Source organism: Amblyomma mixtum, chromosome 3 (assembly GCF_055824585.1).
Source record: "Amblyomma mixtum isolate Tamu chromosome 3, ASM5582458v1, whole genome shotgun sequence".
NCBI classification, from domain to species: domain Eukaryota; kingdom Metazoa; phylum Arthropoda; class Arachnida; order Ixodida; family Ixodidae; genus Amblyomma; species Amblyomma mixtum.
This window is the reverse complement of record NC_143014.1, coordinates 413111896-413136177: the sequence shown is the minus strand read 5'-3', so window position 1 is coordinate 413136177 and position 24282 is coordinate 413111896. Positions and strand designations below refer to the sequence as shown.

The 24282-nt window shown below is 49.6% G+C and overlaps 1 long non-coding RNA gene and 1 pseudogene across 1 annotated transcript in view; one reads left to right on the top strand and one right to left on the bottom strand.

Annotated features, from left to right (window-relative positions):
- LOC149357686 (uncharacterized) overlaps nucleotides 1-24282 on the top strand; it is a 195433-nt gene that overhangs the window by 154361 nt on the left and 16790 nt on the right. The gene's annotated exons all lie outside the window — the stretch shown is intronic.
- LOC149357687 (uncharacterized) lies at nucleotides 11954-21208 on the bottom strand (annotated as a pseudogene).

Genomic DNA, 24282 nt, shown 5'->3' with positions numbered 1-24282 from the left:
CTCCACCGGCCGTGTTTCATGCTCGCACCCTCCTCCGTGACTCGCAACTGCGTAAACAAGTTGGGAGGTGCCTATTGGATAGATTCTTTCAGACGTCAGGCAGCTACCGTGGCTGCGGCCAATAAGCCGCGTAGCCCCGGCGGGTCAGGAAGCTCCGCCCCCGGAGGCGGGGCCGGCTGAGGAGCGCCGACCTTCCAGCGTGCACAAAGTGACGAGAGGCGAAGGAAAGGCGCGAGGACGCTGAAATTTAAATCCTGACTACAGATAACTCAGCTTGTACTACGCGCATTAATGAAATTCTTGCATGACAATACTGGTGAAGCGGCGTGCTTTAACATTCCAGGCATACCGCAACTTTATTAGAGCCCCTTTCAGAGCCCTTTTAAAGACGAAACTAAAACGTCACAGGCGCCATCGTCACGGGTAGGCATCGTACCACAAAAGCTGACAACCACAAACACACAAAGAGGCGCCATCGGTGCTCTCCTGACTGAGGCACTGCAAGAAGTTTTATTTGCGATTTCCAACGTCAAGTAATACATATTCACCGAACCAGACTAAGTTCCAAACGGATCTTTGCACACGCAAGTACAGCCATATACAAGCTAGCCTGAAACAGTGAAGCGACGACTAAAAACAAACAGGCGACTAAGTGCACCCACGAGAACAAGTGCCTGCCAGGAGAGTGCTGCCTGCAGCTAATTTCGATTGAAATGACCCTGCGTTTATGGCGCCTGTGAATTCATCATGAATGTACTATTGAAGCGAAGCGCTAAGGACAGTTTTACGATAGTAGAAAAAGCTCAGGCACTAATCGTACCAATTATCATAATAACGCACATGAAAGCATGGCGTTGACTTGCTTAACACAGGCTATGGTGATCGAGGCGCGCTAATCTGTACTCTTGCTATCGGTTCATGTTATCGTAGCTGCACTGCGCCGGCGGTAGATTAGTCAGCCCTCCGCCATTTCAGGTTAGCTTGTCGATGACTGAAAAACAGCCTCAAATATCCGCTATTTTCCCAATCTGCTTCATGTGTTCACATTTCCTGAAATCTAGGGGTACTAAAGATGCCTCAAAGTAAACATCATCTCAGCAGTTGTGAGTCATTGCCGATCTGTCGGTTCGTAGCTGATAATATAATTCTAATAAAATGTTTTCAAAAATCAACTTTAACCGTTTGCCCGAGTCATTACCTATTGGATTCGTATGTAGTTTTGGTTTCGCTTTCCTACTGAACATATAATTCAGGCCAGGGGGGGGGGGGTATAAAGGAACTTATATTAATTTCAGTTGCACCTGTATACTGAAGAAGAAAGTGTAAAAGACACAACGGATCACTCGGTCGTGTTTCAGATCAATAATTGGCATATAAAGCGCGAAGATAGTGAAACAAAAGAACCGACAGCGGCGACATTGACGCTCGCATTAGGTACTCGTGTCAGTTAAGAATAGATCGCATGCAACTTGAGTTCTTATTGCTGTGTGCGCGGTGACGTAGAACATACTGTTAGTGCCGGCCAGATTAAAGCGCGGAAAGGTGTGCTCCACTCGCTTCTCTCAAGAAACCAGGGGCGCCACGCTATTCACTTGAAGACATTCTTTAACCGCGCGGAAACCAGTCATATTGGAAGGAGGCTTTGCACCGTCTTCTAGAGTTCTTTCGAGACTCTGGTCTGGACTTCAGAAGGTGCCAGCAGAAATTTATGACTATTGTGGGAGATTGTGTGCATCGCGACGTTGATCGGCCAGGTCACAGATCTGTGCCTCAAATTCCCCATCTAATTTGGTTTGGTTTGGTTTATGGGGTTTAACGTCCCAAAGCGACTCGGGCTAGGAGAGACGCCGTAGTGGAGGGCTCCGGAAATTTCGACCACTTGGGGTTCCTTAACGTGCACTGACATCGTACAGTACACGGGCCTCTAGAATTTCTCCTCCGAAGAAATTCAACAGCCGCGGCCGGGATCGAACCTGCGTCTTTCGGGTCAGCAGCCGACCACCATAACCACTGAGCCACCGCGGCGGCCCATCTAATTTAACATGTGTCGCTACAGTGGAGCAATATCCGGCAGAATAGTCGCAAGGCTAATCCCACCAGTAGATTTAAAAAAACCTCAACTCCACTCAAACTCAAACTCTCATGTAACTTTTATCATGTCTCCGTATATAGGATTAACGGTTAGCTATACAAAAACAACCTAGTCGTGGGAAACAGACGACTTTTATCGTAAAAACTGGCGAAGGCTTGCCCGCCAGAATTTTTAGAATGACGCTACAAACTGAATCAATGAAGTGAGTGCCTCGTAAGAAAAAGAAAAAAAAACGCCTTTTTTTTAATGCGTTGTGTTTTAGGACTCAAACAAACAGACTATACGTAAAAGTGCCTCTACTTTCATTTCAAAGACGCAGTTCTGTGTGAATGTTTCTTGGAAGCTAGGCTGTGGAACAAAATCGAAGTATTAAAGAACTGAAACTGTACTAAAAACCTTTCCTAGAGGAAAAGTGCATTGAAGAGAGATATGGGGTTTATTCCTGAAATAAAAGCTTCCCTGGTCTGGCTTAGCCCATGTAAAGAACTTACCATCTGTTCTGCATACGTGAGTAGACGTCAGCTATGGTCGCTTTTCTTCTTATTTGATCCCCGCACCCGCACATGCACCCACACCTCGTGTGTTTTGTCATGCTATGGCGGCAATTATTAAAAAGAATAGAAGTAAAACGTGTTGTGGCTTCATCGCTATACTTTGACCAAGATATTCTATATAATGCTCTACATCTAGAGGGCTCGAATACTGCTCATTTCGTATTCACCGCATTACTAATACATCGGCGTATACCGGAACGTATTTTCGTATTACTGAAATATGCAAATTTGCCTGTGTAGACTGTTAATCTATATTGAGCGCTTGCAGCAGGGGACCAAGTTTCTGCGAAGAAATGTTTGCGCTAATTTTTTTGCTTCTGTGAACTTTGTTTTTTTTCCACTTTTCGTTATTTATGCATTATCATAAATTTATTTACTGACGACCATTACAGTTTTGTTGGCTGAATGAGAGCTCCTGCCTAGCATTTTTCCTTGCGACCACTTGATGCATATTTCCGTCCCTATACTAGCATAAAAAAATTAAATAAAATTTGAAGTCAAACCACTTCCCCCCCCTCCCCCCCCTCCCCCCCTCCTTTTCCTTTCGCAACACTCTGCAGCCAGTGCCAAATAGCGTCTCCGCAGAAGCTTACTGGTAGCATACCGCCTCTCGTTACGCGACTGCTATTCAAGGATACTCAGCTATATTTACAGTAGGAGAAATACATAGGAGTTGGGGACATTTGAGCTATTAGCTCGCCTGGCAAAAGCCTCCAATCCAAATGTAACAGATCTTTCAATATGCTATTGATGCGGCTTGAAGACAAGGATTGAGAGCCGGAGGCACGGGGCCGGTAAGTTACGCCCCCATGTCGTCGTCGTGCTGCAACTAGCTCTCGTCTTCGTTATATTAAGAACGCAATGAAAGTCTTATAATGGGCTGACCCAAAATAGCCCTTTCGAGGCGCTAACTGTGTTCGGAGATTTTTCTGGCACATATCGTAACCGAAAAACTGCCGCGTTCACCTCCCATCCAGTAGGCGGTCGCTACGTGGGCAAATGAATGACTGATTTGAGTAGCGCGCCATCTGAGCTTACCGGATCCCGGTGCCGTGTTTTGTAATTCTTTCCGTGATTTGTTCTCTGGCTTTCTTGCAATTGGGAGTAAATGGAGTAGACCGTTGACACCGGAGCCGGCGAATGACACTGCTTGTTAAGCTGCCAGTCATGGCGTCACTAGTTGTAGCTGCAAGTGGTAAAAGCGCAAAAAAATAAACCAGGAACAGAATCGTTACAAAATATGCTCCCAGTTTTGCTCGGGCTAAGCGCAACTACGGAGGGAAGGGGTTGCACTGCAGCGATTACTAAACACCTGAAAATTCTTCGCAGCTGTCATCGCCATCGTCGTCACTATCATCATCATCATCATCAAGATCAGCAGCAGCATCAACCGCCCTTAAGTTACCTGTCAGGTCCCATCTTCTTTTATTCGCATTTTTCTGCGCCAGCAGCCTCAACCCTAAACAAAGAAATTTCCTAATTAAATAATTATGTTCGATTTTTGCCATCCTGTGGCTGTGTTTCTATTTTGATGCTGTCCACTCTGCTAATCTGCGTGTTCTACGTGTTCTTTGCGTTCCATCTTCTGTGCAGGCTCACTTATACACAATTTCAGTCAGAAGATTAGAACCAACTCAAGATTGTTTCCTATTTCCGGACAATTTTTTTTAATCTTGTAACGTAGCATTAGTGATGATCCTTTACTGCTTGACCTGGCTACCGGGTGCAGTATTAGTACTAATCTTACGACCTGGCAGACGCTTCTGAAACTTGGACGACAAAGAACACTTTAGCTTTTTTGCCTTTCTCGAATTTCACCTCATTTAATAGCCACCTATGTCCATTCCTCTTTGAAAGAAATCATAACAGCCACAAGAATCATAGCATGCGTTCCCTGATATCCCTTTCTACGATGGCTACATGGGTTCTACTGTCAAGGACCTGTTAGAACAGCACGCAGTATTTGTTTCTTTTAAGACAAATAATACTACTACAAATAACAATACTCTACGGCATTAAACTAAACGTGATTAAAATGCCGACGGAAAGCCACCACCTTGTCGACGGTGACTCGGTTAGCGTTATGGTTGTGCTGCCGCAGTCTGCTATCATGACAGTTTTCGTTGTGAACTTGATATCCATTGGCATCCTACTATAGCCTACATGTACTTGTCGCTGGGCTTGTAGGTGACTATTCATGAAGGCTGTGCGGCAAATGAGAGAAAATAGACACACACGAGACAATGCCAGAATAAAAATTTCCTCTTCAGCTGCGTAGTTTCTCTAAGCAACGAGCAAATTCACTCGACTGCTCTTAATTCCGCAAAATTGCACGAGATTTTGGTGCGTAAATTCGTAAGCTGTCTGAAGGTAAACACCAGACAGCATGCCGTTTGGAGCAGGCAGAGCAGCCCAGCTAGCTGCCCAAGAGCGGAGCTGCCCAACAGCGGACGCAATCGCTGCGCCAGCCTGCACGTTCCTTAAAGGGGCCATGACAGCCAATTTTCTTACATACACTGCTTTTTGCATTTAATTACCAACACATCAAACTACAATTCACCGAAGTTTCAGGTGATTGGGTGCAGTAGATGTTTTTAGAGCAAATTTTTTCGTTTCTTTTGCGAGCAGCTTGCTGGTCTGGGAACCTCTGATCACTGACGTCACAAGGGCATACCCTCCCTGAGTCCTCTGCTGCGCCTGTTCGCTGCGTTGAGTTGCTTGCGTGGACGCCGTACACGGCGACCGCTCGAAATGTTTTAAAGTGAAAGCTTTACTACCCCGTGCTCCGCGAGTTTCGCCGACTCCGTCGCTTTGACATTCTGCGACCTTCAGGCGCTCAGGAGCTGCGCTGGCTCGGCCATGTGACTAGCCACGTCCGCCTCCGTAGCTGGAGCCGCCGCGCATGCACTCTTCCGCCGTCGGACCGCGTGACTCGTCGCGCGCTTGGCCGCGGTGTAAAGAGGAGCGCACCGCTAGCCTAGGCAGTGCGCGCTTCGCCATGGATCCAAGCGAAGCTGGGACATCTCGAAACGTTACGCAGAGGACCTTGCAGCCTCGCTAGTAAGCGACATCTGACCACCTCGGATATCGCCCGCTTTCGCTTTGTATGATTAGTGTTAGAGGAGTTAAAACTTCAGCAATTATTTTTAGCTGAGCAAAATGCGTTCTCCTTCCTTTTGACGTTTTGTAATAATAAACCACCACTACTACATTTCTTTTCGGAAGACTTCAGCATAGTACGCGAGCTTACTGATCCTTGGGAAAATGTGCTCGTGGCACCCATCTTCTGATTGTTGAGGAAACAGAAATCGATGGACCCCTGCTGTATTATTTGCATTTAGTGATGTTATTCGTGTGGCTTCTCTTTAGCAGCCAAGTGCACTCGCATGCGAAAAGCGGCTCGTGCCGTGCATGCTTTCGCCGATGTGCGCTGTGAAGGGCGGGGCGTTCGGTTCCACAAGAAGTACTTTGATTTGGGCTAGTTGGTTCATATCTTGAAAGTAGTTCGGACGGCGCGAAAACAACAAAGACAAAAGATACACGAACACAACAGGACGGGCGCCAACTTGCAACTGAAGTTTATTGCACCAGACCCTTACATTTTATGCATCACCCCAGCCATATCTCGCAAGCCTATCACACATCAAAACGAAATTGTCATCAAAAGTCCTAACACCGGAAGTAGGCGCAACTATTACAGACAGATATGCATTCTGCACTATACACATGATAACATTCCCTTATTTTATAAGTCTCAAGATTAGAAGAGCGCGCAACCCACATGAAAGCAATTCATTCTGAAAAGAAATGCACACGCTTGAACAAGGCAACCAGAGCGCAAACTCAACAATCCTGATTTAACACAAATTGTGATAATGAAAGAATGACCAACAACAAACGCGGAAAATTTTTGGTGGACATGAAAACTTAAACCTTCGGGGAAACCTCCCAGCGTCAATGAACTATTTCTAGCGTCAAAATCATTGAGAAAACCTCCCAGCGTCAATGAACTATTTCTAGCGTCAAAATCATTGAGAAAACCTCCCAGCGTCAAAGATAAAACGTAAAATCTAAAGACAGCCTTCGAGAAAAGCCACCTCAGTGTCACTAATTGAAATTGAAGGCCTACTCACGCATGCGCTTCCCGCTTTCTTAATAAAAAATGCCTCCAATACTTCCCGCTCAAATCTGTCTTTACCGCTCTTCAAAAAAACTGTTTTGCTCAAATCCGGACTGCACCCTTTGCAAGTCTTGCAGTGGTCAGCAAGGAAACTTCCATGTTGTTGGCGCACATTCCGCACGTGTTCGCTGGCCCGTTCATTAAAACATCGACCGGTTTGCCCTATGTACACAAGACCACAGCTTAGAGGAATCTGATATACCGCTTGTGATCTGCATTTCGTGAACTGTTTTTGATGTTTAATAGGGCAAACCGGTCGTTTCTTCTCAGGTTTTGACATAGTGCAAATCTTTGACAACTTTGATGGGGCCGAGAACACAACCTGCACCTGATGTTTGCTTGCGACTTTTTTAATGCCATGGGAAACCTTATGCATGTAGGGAATCACAGGGACCGATTTTTTTCTTGCTTCTAGAAGTTTCTCATCCCGAGGCCGCTTCAATCGCTGAACTAACATTTCAGAAACAGCCAAAATCAAATGGGGCGGGTAACCGGCTTCATGTAACCTCTGAATTTGGGCAGCAAAGCTCGATGAATCCTGTGATGGCACGACTTTCTTAAAGCACTCAGAAGGGAATTAACGATTATTGCTCTTTTTACGAGTTTTGAATGAGCACTATCAAACGGCAACAGCCCTTTCTTTGATCTGGGATTGTATGCCCAGCATAGGTGATCCTTCATGAAAACCAATCTAACGTCTAAAAACTGCAGTTCACGATTCACTGGTAACTCCCACGTGAACTTGAGGCCCTGGCTGTTATTGGTGAAGACTGATAGCACACTTTCTGCCGCCCAAGCTAGATCGGACTCATGAACATTCTTCATGATAACCAAAAAAATCGTCCACATATCTAAAAATGGATACTACACGTGGGTCTATAAGATGACTTTTAATTTGGTTCCCAACAGCTGACAAGAAAATATCACAGAGTACAGGTGCCACTGAAGACCCTATGCATACACCTTTTTTCTGGACAAATAAGCTACCTTCAAATGAAATGGCGGTCGAGCCTAAGTAAAATTCTAATAAGGCTACATTAGGTGCAGGTTGTGTTCTCGGCCCCATCAAAGTAGTCAAAGATTTGCACTATGTCAAAACCTGAGAAGAAACGACCGGTTTGCCCTATTAAACATCAAAAACAGTTCACGAAATGCAGATCACAAGTGGTATATCAGATTCCTCTAAGCTGTGGTCTTGTGTACATAGGGCAAACCGGTCGATGTTTTAATGAACGGGCCAGCGAACACGTGCGGAATGTGCGCCAACAACATGGAAGTTTCCTTGCTGACCACTGCAAGACTTGCAAAGGGTGTAGTCCGGATTTGAGCAAAACAGTTTTTTTGAAGAGCGGTAAAGACAGATTTGAGCGGGAAGTAGTGGAGGCATTTTTTATTAAGAAAGCGGGAAGTGCATGCGTGAGTAGGCCTTCAATTTCAATTAGTGACGCTGAGGTGGCTTTTCTCGAAGGCTGTCTTTAGATTTTACGTTTTATCTTTGACGCTGGGAGGTTTTCTAAATGATTTTGACGCTAGAAATAGTTCATTGACGCTGGGAGGTTTCCCCGAAGGTTTAAGTTTTCATGTCCACCAAAAATTTTCCGCGTTTGTTGTTGGTCATTCTTTCATTATCACAATTTGTGTTAAATCAGGATTGTTGAGTTTGCGCTCTGGTTGCCTTGTTCAAGCGTGTGCATTTCTTTTCAGAATGAATTGCTTTCATGTGGGTTGCGCGCTCTTCTAATCTTGAGACTTATAAAATAAAGAAATGTTATCATGTGTATAGTGCAGAATGCATATCTGTCTGTAATAGTTGCGCCTACTTCCGGTGTTAGGACTTTTGATGACAATTTCGTTTTGATGTGTGATAGGCTTGCGAGATATGGCTGGGGTGATGCATAAAATGTAGGGGTCTGGTGCAATAAACTTCAGTTGCAAGTTGGCGCCCGTCCTGTTGTGTTCGTGTCTCTTTTGTCGGTTCCACAAGTTGGCACTAGAGTGAAGCTCGCGGCATGAAAGGAGAAAACTGACGAATGCTACGGGTTCCCCGCGGCATGCATGCCTGAGTGCGTGTGTGTTCATCGAGCATACATTTTTTTCGGCTGGTAGAAACCTTTTGCAAAACCAAGCAGCTGGCAAAACCCAACGCGACTCGAATGTTTCACAGCCTGCACCGACGAATAGCCGCCGCCGTCTTCATTTCGCTTCGGCGCCGCATGACTGCTCCGGCTCCCGAGGCTATATGTATTTACTGCTCGCTTATAGCGCACAAAGCTCGTTCAGTCGAAAAGCCGTAGCCCTGACCCAGGATTGATAGGAAGGCCTCAGAAAGGTGGCGGAAATATTCCCAGAAGTTTCAAATGAAAAAGGAACTTCGCCTGAGAAGAGGACCTGGGTTCGAACCCAGGCCCTCTGCGTGCTAGGGGGGCATGTAACGCTTGCACCACAAAGGGCCGTTAGTTCAAGCGTGCTAGAGGAGCACCGAGTGAATGCGTTGGGGTGTGTATCACAGTAAAGCGTGTTGGGGATGTTCGCATCTTCGGCTATAAGAGCCGAAGATGCGATCGCCTGCCTAAGAAACGCTTCGCGTGGGACCGGCGCTTCCCGTTAATTGTATCTGCTTCCTCCGACGTCACCAATACTTGATTTTAAATAGCTTTGTCTAGAAATACGTTTGGCAACCAATTTCATTAATTAAACAACCAAATTTATTGTCCACAGTTGTTGCCGACTGCTGCCAGCCGCCTTCAGCACTGCTCTGCAAAACGGGTCACTTCGGCACTTCTCCCTTATTGTACACGCGTCCTGCGATGTAAGCAATCGTCGCTTTGAAGTCACTTAGCCATAACTACGCTCGATGGCCATTTACATGCGCTAAAACTTAATAATTCACTGCCTGCAATCGCCAAAATCGCACGCACGGATCCTGCGGACTCGCAAGGCCTAGGCACGAAAGGCTTCGGCGGTCCGCGCTGTCGACTGCATTTCAAGAATCTGGCAAAAGTGCGTCGCTGATTAGAGTTAAAGTGAGAAGATACGGAAGGGAGCTGCTCGTTTCGCTTTTTTCTTTTGTCCGGATAAGGTAGACACAAGGGCAGTTGATCAGGCCGTCGCCTCACCGGGCGCGAAGCTTCCGCTCGGCCGCACAGGCCCAAGCGGCGGCGGTAACCGACGAGCGGCACCATCGAGCTGGGTTTTGCCAGTGTTGTCTGTCTCGCCCCCTAGATTCTATGCGCAGGCACCGAATAAAAGCACACCTTCGCTGGCGCACGTAAGCTGCGTATGTCGCCGTGGCTAGCGTGAGGTTTCCTACTAAGCTCACTCTTTACACTACTACGATACGCGGTCACTGGTCGTGCTGGCGTCGTAAAGGTCTGGGTGCGACAGACCTGTGAATCAGCGACGGCATGTGCATATCCAGACCACCGACCGTCGATAGGCGTCGCATCTGCCTAGAGCGACCGGACCCTAACTATACTGAAGCAAAGAAACGTTACTGCAGTGTTATCGCTTTTGCGCTGTAGCATATCCACCAGTCACTTATACGTGAGGGACGACTGCTACTGCGATTACTCCCGAAAGTACACGGGACAAGAAAGTCGAGACCTTGTTGCCCGTATTGCAGCAACGATAGCAGGCGACGAAGCTCCGTGTAAGCCCTTCTGGCGTCACGCGAGCATTCAATATGGCGGTGGGTGCTAGCGGGAGGAGTTTCACGGTCTCAATTTCGATCGCGTTGTTTGGCATATACAGCGCGTCCAGGGCCCTTAGGTTCTGGAAATATAATCGTAGGATCCTGTATTATTTACTGAAGTACAAACCTGCACTATCTGGGGCAACCACGTCAGGGCTCCTTTAATGCTTCTTAAATGCTGTTCAATTTTTGATAAACTTCAGTATTTTCTGTTTAGTTACTGTACTTTCATATATTAAACTGCCTAAAAGATTATTTGTATCCTAACAGCATACTTTCCTCTTTTCCTAATGCGCTTAATGCATTTGCTTAAAGAGCTTCCTATAGGGTGAACGACTATAACGTGACGATAAATGCGTTGCAAGGGGGTTTGTTTACATGCTCTAAGCGAACGCCTCGCTCAATCACCTTCTATAGGGATGATGTGTAACGCTGTGGTTCATTCACAAGTCCGTTCAATTCAACACAAAGCGCTAAAATAGCCTTGAATAGTCCTAGCCTATGACGTTGGCATTCCGGAGCCACCGCTCCCCATTATTCTTGCTCGGCCACCTCAGAACGCACACACACGCACATCAAATTACGCTTAATGCGAACTCTTGTCGCTTTTATTCATGCCATTTGACACCACAGATTAATCGCGCCAATCATAAGAACATGGAAACGTAACAAAATGCTTCGGGCGTTCCATAAGACGCGCAGGCATAAGCTGCCAAAAGCGCGACCTTTTAAACGCCACACTACGAAGCATTGTTTCAAACACGAAAATTCCCGTTGACATTTACAGAACATTCCTCAAATAACCGCAAAAAAAAATGTTGCCACTTTTACAATGTTTCACTATGTTTTTTTTTTTTCACGTTCTATTTCTCGAACATTGGCGTGTGTCATGCATACAGTGCTAGCGTGGTCTGAAGCAGCTTGTATGGGTAGTGGCGTGCGAATTTTTTCTTCTCGCTCTCTGAACACAAACTCATAAGTGCCTCCAACGTTTTCGAAAATTAGTGCAGAAAATTATAGAGAGACTACTTTGCTTGAATAGCGTTTTATTTCACCATGCGAGCTCTGCCGCATTAAGCGCTTCAGAAGCAATAATAGAGAGGAAATGATTTCGTGAGCAATGGCTGTTACAGAGCAGCTTTGATACGCATGTCCCACGACGGCCCATACGCGGCTCCGTTCCTAAATCACGTAACGCCACCAGGATGTACCTTGCGCTGCCTCCGCCGTCTTCGGATGGGGGCCAGCTAGTGTGGAGGGGTGGGGGGTGGGCGGGCGTTGCGTAACCATACTCTGCATGCACCCCTCTTCTCACTTCGTGCAGTCTTTGCCGTCAACAGATGGGACGCACGGTTGTGAGACGCCCCAACCAATTCGAAACGTCTCTCCGCCGGGCTTAGCAGGGAGGTTTAAAGCCCGATTGGATTGGAAAACATTTATTTCAAGAAGAGCTTGGTGATCGGAGGGCCGTGCAAGGTGGCCGCTAGTCCGTGACTATTGGCGACCTTGTTGGCCCACTCGACGGCCCGGACTTGCGTCTTCGGGTCTGAGCTGGCCAGCACAGCCTCCCACCGCTCGAGAGAAGGGATTTGTACTAGCTCTGCTGGAGGTAGCTCTTCCCTACAGTCCCATAAGATGTGGTCGTAAGTGGCGCGTTCGCCACCGCGGAAACATTGGGGTTCGTTTTGAGAGGGGTACATGAGCGACAGTAGCGCGGGATTCGTCAGGGAGCGCATCTGAAGCCGTCTCCACGTGGTTTCTTGTGCTTTGGACAGCGTTTTAGCCGGAGGGGGATAAACTCGCCTGCTCAAGGTGTAATGGTGGGTAATGTCATGAAAAGAGGTCATGCCGTATCTCGCAAACCCCAGATGAAAAGGCGACCTCCCTGCCCGGTTGACGAAACCTCGGGCTTTATTGTGAGCTGCCTCGTTCCCTGGATTGTCCGAGTGGGACGGCACCAAAATTAGTTCGACCTCTCTGGGAGGTTGGGCTGCTTTTGCAAGAATGCTGAGGGTGGTGGGTGCTATTCGGCCCCTCGCGAAATTGCGAACGGCGAATTTCGAGTCGCTGAAAATAATGTCAGCGGTGGTATTAGTTATAGCTAAAGCTATTGCCGCCTCCTCCGCGATCTCAGAGGAGCTTATTTTGATAGTCGCGGCAGCGAGCAGTCCGTCGGGCTAAAGCCCCTCAATAAACTAAAAGTAGCGACATCTCCTCCCTCCTCCTCCTATGTCGGCGCTCCTTCTCTCGGCTTCCCCCGGGCGCCGACGGTGGCGGCACCTAGGCCGGGAGCAGCTAGCAGACGCTCCCAACCGTCGCCTTTTGGCGCCCGGCAGACCGCGCGCCCAAATGAACTTTCTGTTGCGTTTTGTGACTTGAATTCGGTCAAAATGACATCATGAAATGAGAGATTGAAGAATCAGTTATGTAATAACTGCCCAGACCAACGTTGGATTGCTTTATAGAAACTTCTTGTTCTTCGATCGCTTTGACTACGGAGCACACGTTGGAAGTGTCGCGCGCGAGCGAGTTCGCGGCACTGGAGTGACTACCATTGCTCGACGAGTAGCTTTCTCGTCGCTCGCGCTTCGGCGCGCAACGGACCGCGCGCCCACATGATTTTTGTTGCATTTTCTGCCTCCGATTCGGCCGCATTGAGACTGTGGCGTGGGAGATACAAGGCACGAAAAAAAAATATAGAGCGTGACCTTTCATAACTGAGAAAAGAATACACATGTGTTAACACGTCACCACTCCGCATTAAAAGCCATGAGGAGCTTTTCCAATGTCGAACTTTGGAAATGGTCTGGATCATTGCGCGCGCCCCTGCGTTATTGATTCATTTGACACCACCTATCCACGTTACATAGCTCCACGAATCGTGATTTTCGCAGCGCGGCAACGACGACGGCCTCAACCCAAAATGTCTGAAACTATGTTTTACAGAGGTCCTTGCTTGCATTCTCAAGTATTATCCACGCAGATATCAAGTATTCAAGCGACAGGTGCGTTGTGCCTACGCACAGTGTTGTGTTTCTAACCCCCCCCCCCCCTTAACTCTCTTTGTGTGTTCCCGTCACACCTGTGTCCACTCGGACCACGTGGGCCCGATCATGCAGCTACCGTGAACATTCATCGAGGTCGACAACCTCGCGACGACCATGGGAAGTTGGATGCTTGGAATGCCCCTCCGAGCCTCAGCGGATTAGTGTGGCAGGAATGCCAGGGGCCATTGTCAGCCAAAACCCCAGCGAAATTCCTTGAACGGAGTGCAGCGGCGACGAAGGCAGGCGAGGCCCAGGAGCTATTGTCCGAGCAACCACCGTGAATGCGGAGGCGACCTGGCGGCGCCGTCACGCTGGCGGATAATTGAAGAATTCTGTGTCCCCGACTCGCGTTCTGGGCAATCGGCGGGGAGGCAAGTTCATTCCCCTGCTGAAAGACTTCAGGAGATTCCTTTCCCGCGGGGCTGGATGAGTCAGCAATCTCCCCCTCTCTTCGACCCAGCTGCGACAGAGTGGACAAGCTCGCACCTGCCCAGCCGTGGGCGGTAACAAGAAGGTCCCCTTCGGTCCATCCGATTGGACAGTGCTCGTCGACCATTTTTCCCCAGCCAGGGATCTGGGGAAACCGGACGATATTTAACTCGGCCGTGAGTGTGGCCGAGAGAAGCCTGCTAGCTCCAGTCGACTACGGTTGACGAAGACGTTGCCCTTCCACTGAGAGCCATTCTCAGTCCCGCTCTTGTAAATATTGTAAATATGTAAATACAGTTTTTCCTTGACTTCCCCTACTCCCCGTCTCCGGCCCACGTTTCCTTCCTCCTTCGGCAATGCGGTGGTGATCCTGGATCCGATGCCTGGTGGGACACGCTTCTAGCATCGACAAATATATCAACTGGTTGGCAGCGGCGGGATCTTCCACGCTTGGTCCTGGCTTCAGCAGTGGTGAGCGCTTGACTTTCTTTAAGAATCTGCCAGGCTTGATAACTCTGGAAATTTATCACTACCTGTAGATTGTTTTTCTGCACGTGCTCGCTTAAGCATTTCACGTAGCAGCTTATTTTTGAAAGTCCTCGTTCGGAAGTTGCCATGGATTTGAGCAAGCTAAAGAAGCCAGAGTTGATGTTGCTGTGTGAAAAGCTGGGTATTGAGGCCAGGAAGGGTCACAGAAAGCCGCAGCTGATTGAGGCTATTAAGGAATGTGGTGCTAAGGAGGAGGGTGACAAAATTTGGGAGACCTGGGAAGTCATTCAGGAGGGAATCAGGAACGCTAAGGAGGAGGCCGACAGGGTTGAAAGGGAACGCAAGGAGAAGGCCGACAGGGTTGAAAAGGAACGCAAGGAGGAGGCCGACAGGATTGAAAAAGAACGCCTTTACCGCAAGGAAGCCGCTAAGAAGGAGGCTGACAGGATAGAAAAAGAACGCCTTTACCGCAAGGAAGCCGCTAAGGAGGAGGCTGACAGGATAGAAAAAGAACGCCTTTACCGCAAGGAAGCCGCTAAGGAGGAGGCTGACAGGATAGAAAAAGAACGCCTTCGTCTCAAAGAAGCCGATGAAAGGCAACTTGCTTTAATGCGTTTGGAGTTGCAAATTTTACTGGCGAAGCGCGCCGAGAGGAATTCGACAATAAATCAGGAGGTTTCGGCGCGAAGTGAAATTAAATTCGTGAATGAAAACTGCGTGTCTTTGCCCATTGCCCGCGTCGCAAACGAGAGCCCGCTCGGGGTGCGTCTGACCGAGGCAGCCATCTCCCAAAACCTGCCTAAGCAGCAACACTCGATTTCCTCAAATCGCTCAGATATGCTGCCCAAAGAAAAGGGCCTTTGTTTTGGAGATAACGCTGCGCAGGTCCTTACCACTTCGAAGGCTCGTGAATTCGCAGCGCCAGCAGAGCACGTAGTTGAAGAGGGCAAACCTGACAGCGACTGTGGAGCTCCAAGCCAGAGCGCGGCGTTAGCTGAAAAGCGCGATGCCGCACAGATTGTCCTTGCAACCCAGATAGGCGTAGGCGCAGCGCAAAAAGGTAGTCCTCCAGAAGGCAGTCGCGCGCTGAAAGTGGCAACTGCAAGTTCTATTGTAAGCGAGGAATGCGCCTCAGCGCTGCCTCGAAACAATGATCAGTTCAACGATCAGGGAACGACAGCCGCTCGCGACCAAACACCCGAAAATGAGTTATGCTCCACTGAAACCAGCGTGTCTTTGCCCATTGCCAGCGTCGCGATCGAGAGACCGCTCGAGGTGCGTCTGACCGGGGCAGCCGTCTCCCAAAACCTGCCTAAGCAGCATCCCTCGATTTTCTCGAATCGCTTGGATAAGCTGCCCCAAGAAAAAGGCCTTTGTTTTGGAGATAACGCTGCGCAGGTCCTCACCATTTCGAAGGCTCGTGAGGTCGCGGCGCCAGCAGAGCACGTGGTTGAAGAGGGCAAACCTCAACCTGTAAGCCCGAAGCCTATAAATTCTCACAGTGGTGAGCCAGAGCCGGCTCTAGTAAAGACTGGCGATGAAACGGACGCCGGCGACTTAAATTGTGACGGCTCCGCGTTACCTAATGACGAGCCAGCCCAGGACTTACTCACTACTAGCACAGGGGTAAAGAGTACCAACAGTAGTGCAAGCTATAGTGAGTCTTCCGAAGGAGGCGCAAATGATGAGCTGGGGCTAGGTGAGGAACTGAAAACGAATCTAGTGTTGCCCCACTCAGATGGCTTTCTCGAACTCCTTCGTGTGGACAGAGAAACGTTCACCGCTGAGCAAGAGAAAGACCAGACTCTACGAAACTTGAGTCACCAAAGTGACATGGGTGTGTCACGGAAGAACATACCTTTCCAGCTCCGTTCTGGCCTGCTGTACCGCCAGTATAAGGATAGGAAAGGTATCCAACACGACCAACTTACTGCCCGCGTCGCGAACGAGAGCCCGCTCGAGCTGCGTCTGACCAAGGCAGCCGTCTCCCAAAACCTGCCTATGCAGTATCCCTCGATTTTATCAAATCGCTTGGATATGCTGCCCAAAGAAAAGGGCCTTAGTTTTGGAGATAATGCTGCGCAGGTCCTTACCATTTCGAAGGCTCCAGAATTCGCAGCGCCAGCAGAGCACGCGGGTGACGAGGGCAAACATGACCCAGTAAGCCTGATAAATTCTCACGGTGGTGAGCTAGAGCAGGCAATTTTACAAACTGATGATGAGGCGAACGCCAGCGACTTTGCCTGTGACGGTTCCGCGATGGCTAGTGACGCGCCCCGCAAACCAACAGCGAGGGTTTCCACGGAGCGGCAGCGTATAGAGGTGGCCAAACGGGAAGAATTAATTAAGGGGAAAGTGCGGCTCTTGTTGAATGCTCGACTAAAATCCAAACCGCGTAGCCGCCCCAATTTGGCACCTCGGTGCTCAAGAGTTCGCACCCGCCCCGTGGGAACACAAGCCAAGAGAACGCAACGCGCGAACCCGATCCGAGAGAGACGGATACGCTGGCACGGCATTCGCACTCGTCCGTTCCCTTCTCGCGTTCTGCTTTCTGAGCGTCAGCCAAACTTCAGAACCACGAGACTTGGACGAGGAACAGTTAAGGGTCCTAAGCTGAAATTCCTAGCCTTGTGTCCTGTTGCACCTGCTAGAGCAGCTATCGGACCTCGGCCGCGCAGGGGGCGGCTGAAGAATAGGAAGCAGTAAATTCCTCTGATCGCAACGCCGTTTGCAGACGGATTCGAGGAATAATCCCGTCTTTTGTTTCTTTTTGTTCATTTAACTCTCCTGTACAGAAATGCAAGCTAGAATTCCTAGCATTATGCAATGTCTCATCTGCGAAAGCAGCTGTCGGACCGCGGCCGCGCAGGGGGCGGATATGACGCATAATCTCATAGTGAGTTTAATGCTTGTTTTTTGTCTTTTGCTTATATATCTCTCCTGTACAAGGATGAGAGCGAAACTTTGGAGCTTGGCATTGCGGGACTCTGTTCACATGCGTTGCAGAAACGTAAGAGATAATGGCAACGCTGATGGCCTCAGCCGAGGCTTTCCCGTGTAATGCCCTCTCCTGACTCCCCAGATGTTATTCCGCTATGCAAATTTGTATTTTCTTTTTTGCTTTAGCGGGAATCATTTTTTTTCTCTGTTTTGTATGTATGTTCAGCAGCTCCACCTTCCCTTTGTGCTCTCACGGGCGGTGGCTTTCTGTGACATAAACCGTGCTACGGCGCCCCCCCAAAATTTTAGAAAATTTTCCTCCCTTTTGGCTAAACAAGCTCTGTGTATTCTGGTTTGGTCAAACATGTCAACTTTCGGAGGAGGACGTAAATTTCACGCTACAGCTCATTTTCTCTAAAGAGGTTTTGTTGACCGAAAACAGCTTGGCAGTTCTTGAAGTCGGTTTGGCGCTTTCTGCTTGTTGGGCTTTGGACTTTGCTGGTTGAGACCGTTACAGTTGTCAACGAAGCAAGAAGAACCTTTGGGCCCAGCTGTGACCAAAAGCCGAACGGACACAACTCCAGGTCTCTGCGCGCAGCAGCGTTGGCTGCAACCACTACGAGACCTCTTCGGGCGGCGGACGTGCTGTTGTGTTTCTAACCCCCCCCCCCCCCCCCCCCCCCCCCTTAACTCTCTTTGTGTGTTCCCGTCACACCTGTGTCCACTCGGACCACGTGGGCCCGATCATGCAGCTACCGTGAACATTCATCGAGGTCGACAACCTCGCGACGACCATGGGAAGTTGGATGCTTGGAATGCCCCTCCGAGCCTCAGCGGATTAGTGTGGCAGGAATGCCAGGGGCCATTGTCAGCCAAAACCCCAGCGAAATTCCTTGAACGGAGTGCAGCGGCGACGAAGGCAGGCGAGGCCCAGGAGCTATTGTCCGAGCAACCACCGTGAATGCGGAGGCGACCTGGCGGCGCCGTCACGCTGGCGGATAATTGAAGAATTCTGTGTCCCCGACTCGCGTTCTGGGCAATCGGCGGGGAGGCAAGTTCATTCCCCTGCTGAAAGACTTCAGGAGATTCCTTTCCCGCGGGGCTGGATGAGTCAGCAATCTCCCCCTCTCTTCGACCCAGCTGCGACAGAGTGGACAAGCTCGCACCTGCCCAGCCGTGGGCGGTAACAAGAAGGTCCCCTTCGGTCCATCCGATTGGACAGTGCTCGTCGACCATTTTTCCCCAGCCAGGGATCTGGGGAAACCGGACGATATTTAACTCGGCCGTGAGTGTGGCCGAGAGAAGCCTGCTAGCTCCAGTCGACTACGGTTGACGAAGACGTTGCCCTTCCACTGAGAGCCATTCTCAGTCCCGCTCTTTGTAAATAATGTAAATATGTGAATACAGTTTTTCCTTCATTTCCCCTACTCCCCGTCTCCGGCCCACTTTCCTTCCTCCTTCGGCACTGCGGCGGTGCTCTTGGACCCGATGCCTGGTGGGACACGCTTCTAGCATCGACAAATATATCAACAGTAACTCCCGATTTCGGTTTAGAACCCTGCTTGAAAAATACGTTCAGCAATGCGCGCAACATGAAAGCTAGACCTTAATCGCAGGCAGCATGAGCAGCAGGAGCTTAAACAGCAAGTACCACACCTTTGGTGTCGAGTTCGTGAGCGAAGGAGTGCAACTATAACAAAACAAATACGTCTAGCGATGCGTTCAACATGAAAGCTAGACCTGCACCGCGAGCAGCATGAGCAGAGTAGACTCGAACAGCGAGCACCGCCCCTTTAGTATCGAGTTCGTGAGCCCAGGAGTCCAGCTGCAGCAACACAAATACGGCAAGCAATGCGCGCAACATCAAGCCTGGACCTGCATAGCGAGCAACGTAAACGGCGGGGCTCAAACAACATGCGATAGAGCCCGACTGAAACCAAGCCGACACGCCGCGCAATGCGAGCAACATTAAACCTGCGCTTCAGCACGGCTTTCGTACCCGCTAGCGAACGAGTCTATTTAAAATCATGCCAAACGGCATTTAGTGGGAAGAAAGACTGCAGCCGCTGGCGCTTCACACCAAATCATCCGAAAAAACACGACTGACAACTGAAAAACGGCCACTTATCTCACAAAGACGCGGATCCACAACATTATCGAAGTTTGCCCGGCCGATCCTGTGCTGCCAAACCTTTCGGCGAGCCGCGTTGCTTTTTCTGGAAGGAGTTACAAACAATCTTTTGCCACTGCCACCTCGGTTGTTGCATCTAAACGCGCAACAGAAGCTCGGCATCGCCGCAACACGTAGACGCCGTCAAAGATGAAAAAAAAAACGCTTCCCGCCAAAAATGTTGCACGGAAAGAAAATGAAGCGCGACTCCCAGCCCCGGCAATGGCGCCGGCGTCTGCTGCGGAGCCAAAAAGCGCGCGCTAACACGTGACTACGGCGCCTCGACCAATGGGAGGCTCGGTTCTCCGGCGGCGCGCCAGGAGAGGAGTGTCGGAAAGTTCAAAGCTTTTCGCTACTTTTGTTTCATTGAGGGGCTTTACGTCGGGCCTATCCACCGCCACCAACGCGTAGGCCTTGTTGTGTTGGTACTCCGCGGCATCCACGTACACCGCTCCCGAGTGCTGTTTGTACTTTTCATGCAGAGCGCGAGCTCTGGCCCGACGACGTCCCTCGTGGTGCACGGGATGCATGTTTTTGGGGAGGGGTTTTATGAGCAGGTTCTTCCTGATATATTTCGGTAGCTGAGTTTTCGTGTCTCCGCTCGGAGGTGCGTTGCCCATTCCTAGTCGGGAGAGAATGGCTCTGCCCGCACTAGTACGAGTGAGTCTCTCAGCTTGTGTCGTGAGGTGTGCCTCGCAGAGTTCATCTAGCGTGTTGTGTATGCCGAGCCCTAAGAGCCTCTCTGTTGACGTGTAACGCGGTAGACCGAGGGCGGTCTTGTACGCTTGTCTGATGATACTATCGATGTTATGCTTCTCCGCTGCATAGAGGCGGAGGTAGGGGACTGAGTATACAACTCTGTTGAGAACGAAGGCCTGAACCAGACGACAGAGGTCCTTTTCCTTGACGACCCGTCTGCGGTTGGCTATTCGTCTGATGAGTCTCGTCGTCATACTGACAGTAGATTTGAGTTTGTCAATAGTTTGGGTGTTATTGCGGTTGGTTTGCATGTATAGCCCTAGGATGCGTATGGTGGATACCTACTTCACTGGCAAACCTCCTACGCACACGTTTAACGGAGGAGGGGGAACGTAGTTTTTGAGGTGTATGCCTCTGGGCTTGTTTCTGAGTACAAAGAGTTCAGATTTTTGATGCGAGCACGAGAGGCCCGCCGCTTGGGCGTATGTTTCGACCATGTCTACCGCGTGCTGCAATGTACTCTCCACTTGGCCGTCACTCCCTGTTGTTACCCACAGAGTGATGTCGTCCGCGTAGAAGGTATGATGCAACCCAGGTATGGCGGCGAGTTTTGAAGGAAGTTTGATGAGGGACAGATTGAACAGAAGAGGCGAGAGGACTGAACCTTGAGGTGTTCCTCTGCCTCCGAGGGGGATGGGGTCAGACCTGATCTCACCCACTGCGAGCTCCGCGGTCCTCTCTGAGAGGAAGGAGTGAATATATGTGAATACCCGCACCCCGGGATTAATGTTAGATAGGTTCGTGAGGATAGCCTCGTGCGAGACGTTATCGAAAGCCTTGCTCAGGTCTAGCCCGAGCACGGCCTTCGTGCCCGTCCCTTGCACGGGGTCTATGATGTCGGACTTCAATTGAAGCATGACATCCTGTGTAGATAGATGCGCTCTGAAGCCGATCATGGTGGGGGGAAGTAAGTCGCTGTCTTCCACAAACCCTTGAAGGCGGCTAAGGATTACGTGTTCCATCAACTTGCCTAGCAGGAAGTGAGTGATATGGGCCTAAGATTCTCTATAGAAAGTTTCTTGCCCGGTTTGGGAATGAAGAAGACTTTAGCGTGTCTCCAATCCTGTGGTATTTTGCCTTCGCGCCAATAGATGTTGAACAGGTCTGTGAGAGCCGCGACCGAGCCGGCATCGAGGTTTCTAAGCATTTTGTTTGTAACTCCGTCCGGTCCGGCCGCCGAGGTGGTGCGGAGTTGACTGAGGGCGTACCACACCTCGGCGTCCATGATGTCGGCATCTAAGTCATCGTTGGGGAGCCCCTGGTAATCTGGGAGTGGGTTATCAGGGGTAGTCCGTAGGTCCTCGAGAAGCTCCGTGTTAGTGCCCGTGGACTGGTGTACCAGTCGCGTAAGCTGGCTACGTTGGGTAGACTTGGTCTATGTGGGGTCTAATAGATGACGTAGTAGCTGCCACGTCTTTCTACAGCCCATCTGCCCGTTCATTTCATCGCAAATTTGGCCCCATTGCTTGTCTTGTAATTCTAGTGTGTACTCCTCTATCTGCCGTTCAAGTTGTGAAATTCGTTTGCGCAGAGATTTGTTGTGTTTTTGCTTTTTCCACCGCTTCTGCAGGCTGAGGTGAGCCTGCAGAACGGTGGCAGCTTTTGTATCTTTTTTGAGGGAATCCACCCATTCCGAAAGATTTGTGATTGTTCTGAGAGCAGTTAAGTGGCGTAAATCCCTAAACCTATCCCAATCCGTGACCATCACTTTTGTGAACGAGGCTTTTTGTGGTGTTGTGTGAAATGATGTAGACATTATGTAGTGATCACTACCTAATGCGTGGCCTCTGCTAGTCCACTGAGCGTCCTTAATGTTTCTAGCTAAAGTTAGATCCGGGGAGGTATCCACGCTGACGCTATTGCCTATGCGTGTGCATTCCTGGGGGTTAAAGGATCGATAGCCCTAGATTCTGTACTGTTTCCCATAGTTTAACCCCCTTAGGGGTGGCGTTCCTATATCCCCATGCCTGGTGTTGCGCGTTAAAGTCGCCAACAACCAGCAACTGTGCTTTTGCTGCAAGTTTAAGGGTTTTAACCATCCGGTTGACCAGGCCAGTGCCCTTGTTCTTCGGGGAGCAATACAGGTTTAAGACGAAAAGTGTTGCGTCCCCCTTCTTCTTAGGTATTATTTCCACTAGTGTGTAGTCTTCTTTAGTGCCCTCTAGTATGTGTTGTATAGCAGTGATGTTGCGATGCACAAAGGTGGCAGTAAACGAGCCCGACGTCGCCGTCGCGTCGTAACCCTGTGGCAGGTATGCCTTAAAGCCCGGCAATTTCGCCGCGCCACTAGCTTCCTGGAGTGCTATTACATCTGGTGGACTGTTGAGGCTTTGAATGTGTAACTGCAGGTTCCCTCGCTTGCGACGAAAGCTCCTGCAGTTCCATTGCCAGATCTCAATTTGTTGGCGAGGAGCCATGTTGATGAGATATGATATGGGATTGGACCACGGTGGTGGGGTGCACCATCGCGGGGGAGATTGCCTCCTTTATGGCCTTCAGGTCATTTGCTAATTGCTGTATTCAGGCGGTGACCTGGAGCTTGAATGAAGCGAATTCGCTCGACAGAGAGTCAATGCGACCTGCTGTGGTATTAATATGTGTGCGCAGCTCTTCTGCTGCACTGGGGGGCAGTCGGGCACTGCTCTCCTGGCTCGACGCGGGCGACGACTGCAGGGTGTCATCTGCTGATGTCCCTGCCATGCGTTTTGTGTCCTCGACTTCCTTAATGGAGGCCGGGCGTTTTGTAGTGGTGCGCGTGCCAACCTCCATCGCGTTGTTGTTGCCAACGTCTGGGGATGCGCATCGCGCAGGAGTTATACCTGCCTGCACGAGAGGACGTGTAGCGGTAATGTTACCTTGACCTTGATTCGATTTAATGAGACGGTTTATCTCAGCTATTTCTTTCTTGAGTTCCGCGTTTTCTTTTTCTCGCGCCTATAGCTGCATTTTTAGTTCCTTCTCTCACGCGGTGTAATTTTGCTGGGAGGCCGTGTCCGGCCAGCTCACCTTTTTACTTGAACGACTGGAACTTCTTCCTCGCCTCGAGCTTCTGCTTCGTCCTCTGCTGTCCACGCTGGGTAGCGGCGGGATAGAGCTCGAACGGTCTCGAGGCTTGTTGCTGCTGCCCCCATTGGGTCGGCCTAATGATGAGGACGACGATCGTTGTCTGGAACACGACTGGCGACCGGCACCCGGGGATTGGGCGCCGTCGGCTCCGGTCTCTTCTTTCTTCTTTTTGGTGTTTGGTCTCTGCCGCACCACTAGGCGCAGCTTACAGTTGCGGCTGCCCGTGTTGTGGGCGCCGTAGACATGTGGCGGGCCCAGCATACGTAGAATGTGCTTGGACGCTGCCCACGAATCTATGCCCATATATTTGATAGACAGAATGCGACTGGGTTTAAGCCTCCCGGCGTAATGCGAGAGAGTCCATGAGAGGAGCATCGCCTGTTTTTGAATTTTGCTAATCCCAAACGCCAACGCTCCAAAAAAAAAGGAACCTTTGCGCAAAACTCACTGCCGCCAATGAGAGACACTTATGCTTTAATTCTTTATTTTTCTTTCGCTGAACTGCCCACTGTTCGTCCTTCCTTTGTTCTCTTCTATTAATTGTAATATTTGTTTTTTTTCTTCGAAAGGTCTTCACAAACACTGGGCTGTGGCAAGGCCCGAAATGTGCCTGTTTGTCAGTGGTAATGCAGTCTGTAAATAAGCCGATGACGTACATTACAGTTGAGATGTTTGGCGCTATTATCATGCAGTATGCAAAAACACAAAATTTTTAGCAAGGGCCTATTTTGAAAATAAATAAATTGAGTTCCATATGTTCAAATTTTGAAACATTTGCAAGTGAAAGCTCGATGCACGCGTCCAGTGTTTGCATGAACAAATAGGCTGCAAGCGCGAGGTATATGAGTGCAGGACACGCGGGAGG